Source organism: Drosophila suzukii, chromosome 3 (assembly GCF_043229965.1).
Source record: "Drosophila suzukii chromosome 3, CBGP_Dsuzu_IsoJpt1.0, whole genome shotgun sequence".
Classification (NCBI taxonomy): Eukaryota; Metazoa; Arthropoda; class Insecta; order Diptera; family Drosophilidae; genus Drosophila; species Drosophila suzukii.
This window is the reverse complement of record NC_092082.1, coordinates 41,110,786-41,122,415: the sequence shown is the minus strand read 5'-3', so window position 1 is coordinate 41,122,415 and position 11,630 is coordinate 41,110,786.

Sequence of the window (11,630 nt, the reverse complement as noted above, 5' to 3'; positions counted from 1 at the left end):
TACGGATAACTTAGGCGTGGTCAACTCCCATAAGACGTCTTGCATGTCTTCCAGCTCGTAGGCTTTGTTGACGACCGCTTTCACCACTTGAGCTTTTAGGATCTTCCTGGCGAACTGGCGTTGAAAAACTTGCCAATGTCACTGAGGACGAAGTTCTCGGTATACTTCCTGACCAGGCTTGACCAGGTTAGGTTAGGTTAGGTAGGAGTGGATTAAATACTAATCCCCACACTTAGGCCACATTGGGCCCCTTGTGATACCACATGATCTCTGATTAGATCCTTTTCCCTAGCTCATGGGTTATTAGCTTTCGCGGAGTATTTTGTTCTTCTTAAGAAGCATAAGTGTTTTTGGATGCTTACGCCCTGAATGGCCGCAAGGTTCGGAAGTGTGTAGCTACCTAGGGTTTGAAAGCGCTTTAGGTTACGCGCTCTCCTCTTCGTCTATCTGTTTGCAGCTGCGGCTGATGAGGTTGATTCTCAGATGAGTGGCCATCTCGTTAGGAGAGTTGCGGCATTCGAAGATTGTTTTTGAGTTCGTTGTGTAGGAGTCAAGGGCCCTGAGGGCAGCTTGACTATCCGAGAAGATGAAAATGTCTATGTCGTGATGTACTGGTGTGCCCAGGTTGGTCATGGCTTCCTGAATTGCCATGACTTCCGCTTGGAAAACACAACAGTGGTCTGGTGGGCGGAATGAGACTTTTATGTCTAGTTCGGGGGAAAAGACTCCCCCACCTGTTTGGAAGTTAAGCTTGGAGCCGTCTGTGTATATGTTGACGGCGTTTTCAAATTGGTATGGGATGTTGTCCCAGTCTGTACGGGTGGGTATGAAGGTCTTGTATCTTCTTTCGAAGTTAACTATGGGTGGAACGTAGTCTGTATTACGTGGTAAGGATGTATGCTTTGATAGGATATTGGAGTGACCCGTAGAGCCTGTTGACCATGCCGCTGCTTCGCGGAGCCTCAGCGCTGTTGCAGATGCCCAGCTATTGGCAAGTAGGTCCAGGGGTTGGAGGTCGAGAATTGTGTTTAGTGCTTCAGTGGCGGTGGGAAGCGCCCCACTGATCTTGTGAAGGATCCGGAGGTTGCAATTCTTTTCTAGGGAAGGCCACCAAACGATGTTTCCGTAGAGGAAAATGGGCCCGACTATTGCAGTGTATAGCCTGTGAACTATCATGGGGGAGAAACCCGACTTCCTTTGCTTTTTTACAAGCGAAGAGGGCTGCCCGCTTTGCGTGTGCGATCTAGGATGTTATCTGTCCAGAGAAGCTTTTTGTCAAGGATGACACCTAGGAACCTTGCTTGGTTGCTAAAGGTTAGGCGTGTTTGTTGTAGTTTTGTGAGAATAAGATTTGGTACCTTATACTTCCTTGTAAAGGGAACTAGTTCGGTCTTTTCTGGGCTAACTCCCAGTTCACAGACAGCCGTCCACCGGGAGAGAGTGGATAAGGCTGTCTCCATAAGATTGCAAAGAGTTTGCGGGAATTTGCCCTGCAGTAGGATAGCCACGTCGTCCACGTAGCCTACCACTTTAGTGCCCGCCTCTTCTAGAAGTGCAGTTTTTTGACCACTAAAACGCAAAGAAGAGGTGAGAGTACGCCCCCTTGTGGGGTTCCTCTGCTGACATTCCTGGTCGAGTGGGCTGATCCCATAGTGGAGTGCACTACTCTGCTGGTTAGCATGGCCACTATTGGCCGCTCAATACCTAGTTCAGTCAGAGCACCAGTAATCGCCATTGGGGTGACGTTGTTAAAGGCGCCATCTATGTCAAAAAACGCTGCCAGAGAGTATTCCTTATTGCGGAAACCTATCTCTATACTGTACACTAGAGAGTGGAGGGCGGTATTTGTTGATCTACCCTTACGTTACGCGTGCTGTGCGTCAGAGAGTAGGCTTTGGTCGATGGTTAGCCTGATATGGGTGTCAATTAGCCTTTCCAGGGTCTTCAACAAGAAGGAAGAGAGACTAATCGGGCGGAAGTCCTTTGGGTTGGTGTGGGAGGGTTTGCCGGCCTTCGGTATAAAAATTACCTTAACGTCCAGCTACCTTGTTGGAATATGGTTTAGGGCAAGGCAGCCGTGGAAGATGGCTGTCACCCAGGGTAGGGAAATATCTAGTGTCCGTTGTAGCTGGGCTGGGAAGAACCCATCTGGGCCGGAGATTTGAAGGGCTTAAAAGAGTTAACAGCCCACTGAATGCGGCCAGGGTTCGAGATGTTGCCTATACTCTGGTCGTCTAAGTTCTCCTCTATGTAGAGGTCCTCCACTACATTGGTGTTTTAGGGAAGTGGGTGTCTAACAGTAGTTCAAGGGATTCCTGACTGTTTTCCGTCCAGCTGTCAGTATTGGTTTTTAGATAGCCAGTGGTTGTTGCAGATTTTGCTAAAGTTCTTCTAAGTCTGGATGCTTCCGCAGTAGATTCTATGCTACAGCAGAAATTAGCTCTTCGTTTTGATATTCTAATTTCCTTTTTGTATAGGCTTAGTTTTTTATGGAATAAATTCCAGGAAGATTCGCTATTGTTGTATTTAGCTATATTAAATTAAGTTCTACACTCTCCTTTAAGGTTCGACAGGGTTGCGTTCCACCATTAGGGTTTGTGCTTTGCTTTTACTGCTCTGCTTTTGCTCTGCTTGGGCAAGCCCTTTTTAAGGCCTCACCGCAGATATCAGTAAAAGTGTTAACTAGGTTACCTAATTCTTGACTGTTGCGTATGTGCGTCCGTGGAACGTGTAGGTTCCTCTTGAGGAGATTTTTGTAGTATCCCCAATTGGTTAATCTTAGATTAGTAATGTTCTCGGCGGGAGGACAGTCTAGAGTTATTGTAAATTCTATGTATCGATGGTCTGAGAATGAGTGCTCGATCCCCACCTTCCACGCTTCTAGCTGGTTAAGTAGGGGATCAGATATTAGTGCAATGCCTAAGAATTCCCTCCTATTTCTAGTGATGAAAGTTGGGTCATTACCTTTGTTGCAGATGAATAGATTTGATTGAAGGAGATAGTCGTAGAGTAACTCACCCCTTTCGTTTGTGTTTTTACTTCCCCATTGTGTGTGGTGTGAGTTAGCGTCCCCACCCAGGATGAGTTCCTTAGATGAGTGTGTATGTATGAGTTGTTGTGTAGTGGTGTTTGGTAGTGCCCCTTCGTAGTCGTGAGCCAGATAGAATGATGCTATGGGGTGATGAGTGTGTTCGTTTAGCTTCAGTCTGACCGTAGTGAGGTCGCCTTCGCTAAACTGTGGAATAAGAAATGTGTTAAAGTGTGTCTTCGTAAGAATTCCGGTTCTTGTTTTACCCTTATCCTTGGTATAAAATAGCTTGTATAGGGGGGTTAAAAAGCCACAGATGTTGTTACCAACAATCCATGGCTCCTGACTGAGGACTACGTCTATGTTGCCTGTTGCCAGGCGGGTGAGGAGGGCAGTGGATGCTGCCTTGCTGTGGTGCAGGTTAATCTGCAGGAACTGCACCATCTTTAGGACCGTGGTCGGGCTGGGTACCCTCCGCTTCCTCCTCTTTGTCCTGAAGAACAGTGCGCCCTGGTCGGGTTATGTCCTGAGTGCACAGCTGCTTCAGGCCTTCTGTCAGCTCCGAGTCGGTTGACACGTAGCCAGTGAGGGTGGCCTCCTCATGCCTCCTCGTCGCTCGGGGGTTCGTACGACGCACAGGCAGCCAAGTTGTCTGCCGCTAGCTTATCTGTGTCGTAGATGCGTAGTTGCACCTTATCGAACCCGTAGTTCATCCGGTTTTGTTGGGCTGCGAAGGGTTCCAAGCAGGCCTGGTTCAAGAGGATAACCACGTTCATGGTGACGCGATCGGTTTTTTCCACCTTGACCACCTTCCAACCGTCTGTTGGAAGCTTCGGGTTGAACCTGGTCAGCAGGCTGAGTATAGCCACTGATTCCGAGGGCTCCGACGGCAGCCACACCCTCGCTCTCGGTCGAGACGGGATGTCTGCGGCCTCGCAAACTGCCAACTTGGCCCCGGGGTAGACCTCGCCGACCTTGTTAATGTTAGCCTTGTAAAGTGCTGCCGATATCTCGTCTTCGCAGGCGATCAACTTAACAATGCCCTGGTACCACCCTGCATCTGTGCAATCGGGTGGCGGACCTGGGTTTTCGTCCAGCACTTTCAAGGCCACTGATGCAAGGGCCCGTCTAACCAGACCCCATTGGTTCCTTGGGATCCTACCGCCTTCATCGCTCTGGTCGATGACTCCAATGATCCGATCCTATATTACTTCAGCAAAGGATCTCGACCATGTGCCGCGGTTGGTTACTCTGGCCTTCTTGCTCGCTGGTTGAGCTGTCTATATCGACCTCTCTCTCTTGTTGCTGTTGCTGGTAGTCATAGCGATGTCAAAGTCTGGGATTACCGCCTTTGCCCAGGCTATGTCCTCTTGGACTTTTAGGTAATCCAAAGTGGTAGAACAAATATATCATGTTTCCTATTTCGATTAGCTTCATGCAAGTAAAGGACCCTAAAATCATAATAGATTTTCCGTTTCAAAAAAATCTAATAAAAATTTGTTCATTAAATTGGTTTTTTCTTGTTTATTCCAATAAGTATGATATATTTCATATACAGAGCTTAAACGAGTTGCACTTTTTATCGCTTAATATCTTCCATCGGTAATTTTTAGTGCAACAAGTGTTATATATAAAAAATGTTAAGGGCTAAACGATTTGAAGTTTAAAAAGAAATCGTTCGACTCAATTTTGAGAAAATAGTCAAAAAGTGGTTTTAAAAAATAACTTTTTGTCATAACTCTAAACCTATTATACTCATGATACTCATAATACTATTTTACTATATGAAGAGTATTTAGCAAATTAAATTATCTTTTTAGAGATATATAGCACATTTCTGTAGCATTAGTTGTTTAGATACTATAAGCATTTTAAATCTGGCTTTTTTTTACGCTAAACTAGCGGGTTTTTCCAAAAGTCGTAGAACAAACGTTTTCTATTTCAAGCTACTTTATACACCCATGGGGTTTCCAAACCCTAAAACTAAGATGGGATGCGTACAAGCCACAAACAAAGGGACCAACATTTTCATTTTGGGAAGAAGAAGAAAATCTTGTTTTTTTAATTACTTTTGAACAGGACATCTGATGTAAACAAATGAGGTGTCATTCGACGCGTATTCTCAGTAAAAATAAAACTAGCTAAACAGCCGGCGGCTTTTATCCCCACCGTATACAGCAGCTCCAATTTTCTAAATTTTTACTTTTACACTTTCACCGCATTTTCTCCCAAACAAATCTATATTTCGAAAGTCTTGGTATGCAATCTTCTTAGTTTTTAAGATACCTTTCGATTGGTGTATCGATCGGACCATAATGGCAGATTTTCAATTCTGCGGCTATATAAAGCAGTTGTATTCGCACGCTCTCTTGCGCGCTGCGCCACTACGTGTATTGCCGTCCACAGTGATAGTCGTCCGATTTTGATCAAATTAAATACGAAATTCAGAACTAATTAAAAAATGTTATTTCCAAGCGTAGAAGGTTAGATGTTAAAAAACACCGAAGCTATAATTTGTTTCATATAATTTTCTCACCAATTTTCCGATCGTTCCTATGGCAGCTAAAGATTATTTCCAAGCTTAGGAGGTTTTATGATAAAAAACACCAAGGATATTATTTAAAATATTTTTTTTTTTCGTTTATTCCTATGGGAGCTACAAGATATAGTTGTCCAATCCGGCTGGTTCCGACTTATATACTACCTGCTAAAGAAATAAGACTTTTGGGAAAGTTTCAGCCCGTTAGCTTTAAAACTGAGAGACAAGTTTGCGTAGAAACAGACGGACAGACGGACATGGCTAGACTGACTCGTCTAATCATGCTGATCAAGAATATATATACTTTATGGGGTCGGAAACGTCTCCTTCACTGTGTTGCAAACTCTGACTGAAATCAATATACTTTCTGCAAGGGTATAATAAACGCACAACATCTAAACTTAATGTAACGCTTACCTGACTTTATTATTTTGCTGCGCACAATTCAAGTGGCTTGCTTTCCGCTTTAATAACTCAAACAGAATGCACCAAGTCTTCTTCTCAGCCTTACTTACTTGATTTCTTTTGTTTTCTCTTCGCTGTTGGCGCGTGCCACCGCACCTATACCCTTTCTAAAGCGAGTAAAAAGTTCAAAATGAATTTTTTTTATATGTTAATGTTACAATGTTTTTAATATTTTAATAAACTTAACAATTATATGTAATAATAATGTTTAATACATAATCATAACAATATAAGTAAATTCAATTAACTCAATTTTACTATGATCAAAAAATGTACTTTTATAAAATAATATTTTAATACCCTTGCAGAGGGTATTATGATTTTAGTCAGATGTTTGCAACCCAGTGAAGGAGACGTTTCCGATCTAGCCATGTCCATGTCCATGTCATGAAGCTACAAAAATAATTCAAATCAAGTCATGACACACGTGTTTACTTTTTTACCGAATAGTATACGAAAATATAATTTCAGGAAACCAAAAATTTGAAAAAATATTTTTATCTAAATTCGTTTGGGTTGTAAAAAAACGGCCATGATTAGTATAAATAACATTCTTTCTAGTTGCTAGATCACTTTGCTGAAGGTGGTACACTACAGACAGATACAAGCCGTTACCTTACGCAGACCAACACGTGCCGATTTTGTATCTGCTATTCGCTAATAAACTTAACGCCGTGCTGCACAAGTTGTACAGTTTCACCCTGAGGTTGACTTTTTGTCTCTTTGAACCGTAATTCTTCCCCTATCTTCACTGCAGTACGTACCCACAAAAGTTCAACATGACCAAGGATTCGACAGCAAAGGCACTTGACGCAAAATTGACTCCCCTTAGTCGTCAGCGCACTTAAATGGAAACCAGCACCGAAGGGTGTTCCAAGAAGAGCCGCAAAAAAAGTTCCGAACTACTTTCATATGTCCCGGATGATCGAAGGACACGAACTTGTTGTATTAAAAAAATTAAAATTCGCTGCCAATATGGCAGATACTGACTTGAAATCTCACCTAGATCCTTAACTATTTAAGAGAATTCCCAAGAGCGAGCCGGGATTCATTTAACTAGCTAGATATCCCAATAGCCAACAATAGGGGGCGCCACCGGCATTGGGGTTACCCTACCTACGCTATCGATAGCCTGTTCGTCTCGATGTCGGTTTATTTCCAGCCAGTTCCAACTTGAAGCGCAACACCATCCAAGGATTTAGAGAGACGCCACCCGGTCTAAAGCCACTCGGCGAAATCATTAGGAGAATTGAAATCCTTTCCTGGTGGATCCCGGTCAGTCACCCAACTAGCAGTTCCATACGGCAGTTCCATGGGCCCCGCACGCTTGCCGGGAAGTATGACCACATTGTGGTCATTTGCTCTTGTTTACTTTCAGATAACATACGGATAACTTAGGCGTGGTCAACTCCCATAAGACGTCTTGCATGTCTTCCAGCTCGAAGGCCTTGTTGACGACCGCTTTCACCACTTGAGCTTTTAGGATCTTCCTGGCGAACTGGCGTTGAACAACTTGCCAATGTCACTGAGGACGAAGTTGCGGCGGTTGGCGGTCAGGAAGTAGACCAGGCTTGACAAAGAAGGTTCGAATCTGTTGGTCATACCGTTGGCGAGTTCTCTTATATGCTGTCTCCGCATTCCTTTGGACTATTTTCTGAATCACTCGGGGCTTGTGCGCTGTCTTCATCCCAGCCATCTCGTGGTCACACAAGGACGTTCAGGACCATGTGATGTCCGAAATCAGTGGATTGCGTTGCGAAGAGCTACGGTCGATCCTTGAAAACCTTGGCTCCCTCGATCAGCTCGATTGTGTGTGTTTCCAGGCTGGTTGTTCCCAGACTATCCTTCTCGAAAGTGGAAACACCTCCTGGATCTCATTGAGCTGTCGGGGGTCGGCTTCAGATAGCACCCATGATGGCATAATACTCCATCTCCCTAGCGTGGGTTTCGTCGGTCTTCTTCACGCTTTCGGGGTCGCCGCGGCCTATACCGCCAAAGCCAAGCCAAAGTCTACTCCAAAGTAGGCTTCTGTTCCAGGTCATGACATACGTAGGACGGGATCCGCGAGGCCGCAGCCGCATCTTCTCGTGGATGGTCGAGGTCCGAGGCGAGCGTCGTGGGGCCTGAAAATCGTGCGGGCTGGACCTTCGGGCGAGGCCGCAGCCGGATTTTATGGTGATTTGCCGGCTGGAAGCAAGTTTGATTAATTATGTCGGGAGGATCTGCCGTCCCGTTACGATGTAGGATTGGTGGGACGAGTGAGAGGATCTGGCGCCCCACCGGAGGAGTTAGTGGGACACGAAGGGTTCTGCCGCTTCGCTGTAGAGCGTTAGTGGGAGAGCGAGGGAATCTGCCGCCTCACTGCGCAGGTGGATTAAGAGAAAGTTAAGGGGGAATATATATGGATACAGCGCAAATACCTCTACCTCGCTCAGCCGGATTGCCGGCCTCGGCAACCTAAGTCATTTGGTGAAAAGGGTGCGTGGGTGTAAAAATAATAAACACTGAGTCCATCCTTTGTCGTTTTGCGTATACATATATTTCACTTGTTTTCATTCACTGTCACCCTTCTTCGAGCATACATTGTATAATCGCATTTTGTTTCACAAACGCCTTGCGTTGTTGCTCGGTCTTCTGCTTCACTGCACCGATTGGACTTCTTGCGCACTAACCGACCGCGTTCTTGCCCCCCGAGTGCTTAATTTTCAACCTGTTGTTTTTCGTTGTCCGCGAGCGCGACTGTCTGCCTCGAGGCGCGGAAGCCGCAGTGTGCCCCAGTCGTAGTCCCCGGTATTTTCCTTGCAAGATCGGTATTTCTTCTAATTTTCTAGTATTTTACTCTAATTATACCCGTTACTCGTAGAGTAAAAGAATATACTAGATTCGTCGGAAAGTATGTAACAGGCAGAAGGAAGCGTTTCCGACCCCATAAAGTATATATATTCATGATCAGGATCACCAGCCGAGTCGATCTAGCCATGTCCGTCTGTCTGTTTGTCCGTCTGTCCGGATGAACGCTGAGATCTCGGAAACTATGAGAGCTAGGCTATTGAGATTTGGCGTACAGATTCCTGAGCTTCTTACGCAGCGCAAGTTTGTTTCAGTAGACTGCCACGCCCACTCTAACGCCAACAAACCGCACAAAACTGTGGCTCCTACAGATTTGATGCTAGATAGAAAATTTTAACTGAAATGTAATGTTCTCATCAATACCTATCGATTGACCCAAAAAAAGTTTGCCACGCCCACTTTAACGCCCACAAACCGCAAAAACCTGTGACGCCCACAATTTTCATGCTAGATAAAAAATTTTCACTGTAATGTATTGGTCTCGTCAATACCTATCGATTGATCCAAAAAAAAACGCCCACTCTAACGCCCATAACGCTTAAATCTGTATACCGCCGGTAGGTGGCTCATTTTAATCTCGCTTTGCTGCTTGCATATCTCCATTTAGCTGAGTAACGGGTATCTGATAGTCGAGGTACTCGACTATAGCGTTCTCCCTTGTTTTCTAGTATTTTCCTCTATGGTTGCCACCTCGGGCGGATGGTGCGGAACTAAACTTGGCCAATTCTGGTTCCATACCCAAAAACATCGGTTCGCTTTCCGACTATTAAATAATAATACTTCATTTCATTTCTCTTACAGACTAATGATTATAATAATATTAAACCAGCCCAGACGTCAGCCGGGATCGTCACACCCCCCTTTCGTACCGGGGGCTGATGACGAGACGCCCGTCACTCTTCATGGTGACGACGTAGTGCAAATGTCCTTCCTTGAAGGCGAAGCGAACGCGATGTCCTCGTCTGGTTTGCCGCCCGCCCTCTCGGCGATCAGACGCATTATCGATGCTGGCAGTAGGCGTAGTTCGCCCGGCCCGGTCCAGCCTTCTGGTAACGGACCTTGCTCGTCCGGAGATATCGAAGGAGACGCGTCTTCTCCTGCTAATGCGGACGAGGTCAATTCCTCCATGAACGACCCGTCCCAACCGGTTCCCTGGACCTCGGTCAACCTGATCGAGAACCCCATCCTTCCACTCGGTCAACGGCGCGACTGGCGGGGTGCAGGTCGGGGATTGACGCCGTTGTGACGCGGATTGAGCCGTAACACCGTTTTCCACCCGACGGAAACTTTTAGCGGCTTCCATCTCCTGGTTGTCGGAAGACTCTGCGCCGTCGTCCGTCTCCTCTTCATCTTGGCTGCCATCGTCGGTGACCTGGTCCTCCTCTACCCCATCGCCTTCGCCTTCCGATGTCTCTGAGTCTCCTCCGTCGTACCCTTCTGCGACCCACTCGTCGCGATCGGTCGTGGTAAAAACTCTCTGTATCTTCGGAACTATCCGACAACTCGATGACTTCTTCCATCTGAAAGCGAAGACTAAACTTATTGTTTAAGCTTCCTACCTATCGGTGCAGTGAATCCTCGACTTAGAATACTTAGATATTAACATAGTGTGTGTCGATACAATTTAACTTAACAATTACCGTGTCACCTTCCACGCTTGTTCTCTCGTATCACCTCCTTGGATAGTCTCGTCCCTTTCTTCTGCGACTGCATTCTCGACGTCTTCCGAGTAGTAGGGTTTCAGCTGGCTGATGTTGGCGGAGCGCTAGCGTCTTTCTCCAGGACATCGTAAAAGGACGAGGTTAGGGGGCCAATTGAGCGGCGAAACCTTTGGCCGCCTTCGAGAGAGGGTGTCGGCGTAACCACAATTCATCCCCGAGCTTCAGTATCCACTCACGGCGTCGATGGTTGTAACGCCGTGCTTGTTCTTGGGATGCACGTTGGAGATTGGACTGCCAATATCGAATATTCCTCTAAGCTGGAGCGCTTTACCTTAGGAGTCCTTAGCTATCACCGCTGATCCGGGGGTGACCTCGTCGTACAACATGGTAGGGAGTGGGAGCTTGCGTCCTTGCGTCAGAAAGGCGGGGCTGAGTCCCGTAGAGTCCGATACGCTTGCGTTGATGGCGAAAGCTAATTCTGGCAATAGCCCGTCCCAGGAACTTTGGTCCCCCTCGGTGAGTTGGGCTATCATCGTCTTGACAGTCCGATTTGTCCTCTCGGTAGGGTTCTCCTGTGGACAGTATGGAGCCGTATATTGGACCACTACCCCCAGCGTATGGAAGTATTCTCTCAAAACGCGACTGGTAAATTGAGTGCCGTTATCGGAACTTCCGAGGGATGCTGATTCGACCTAGTATACGTTCCCGGAAAGCTTTCTGGTCCTGGGGGGCAGTATCTTTCCGTAACGGGATCAACTTCACCCATTTGGAAAAGATGTCGTGAAATACGAAGAGCATGGTGTTTCCGTGTTTCGATCGGGGTAGCGGGCCAACAAAGTCCGCGCATAATATGTCGAACTGATCTTTTGTTTCGCGAATTAACATTTTGCCCGCCGCTTTCGTCTGGGCGGTTTAAAACTTCTGACACGACTCGCAGCGCTGGACGTAACGTTTCGCGTCTCTAAACATTCCGGGCCAGAAATACCTCTGAGACAGTCGAGAAACGGTCTTTCGGACACCCAGATGCCCAGCCGTGGGCGCGTCGTGACATTCTCGAAGGACTCGGACTCTGCCTGGGCTAGGGGCA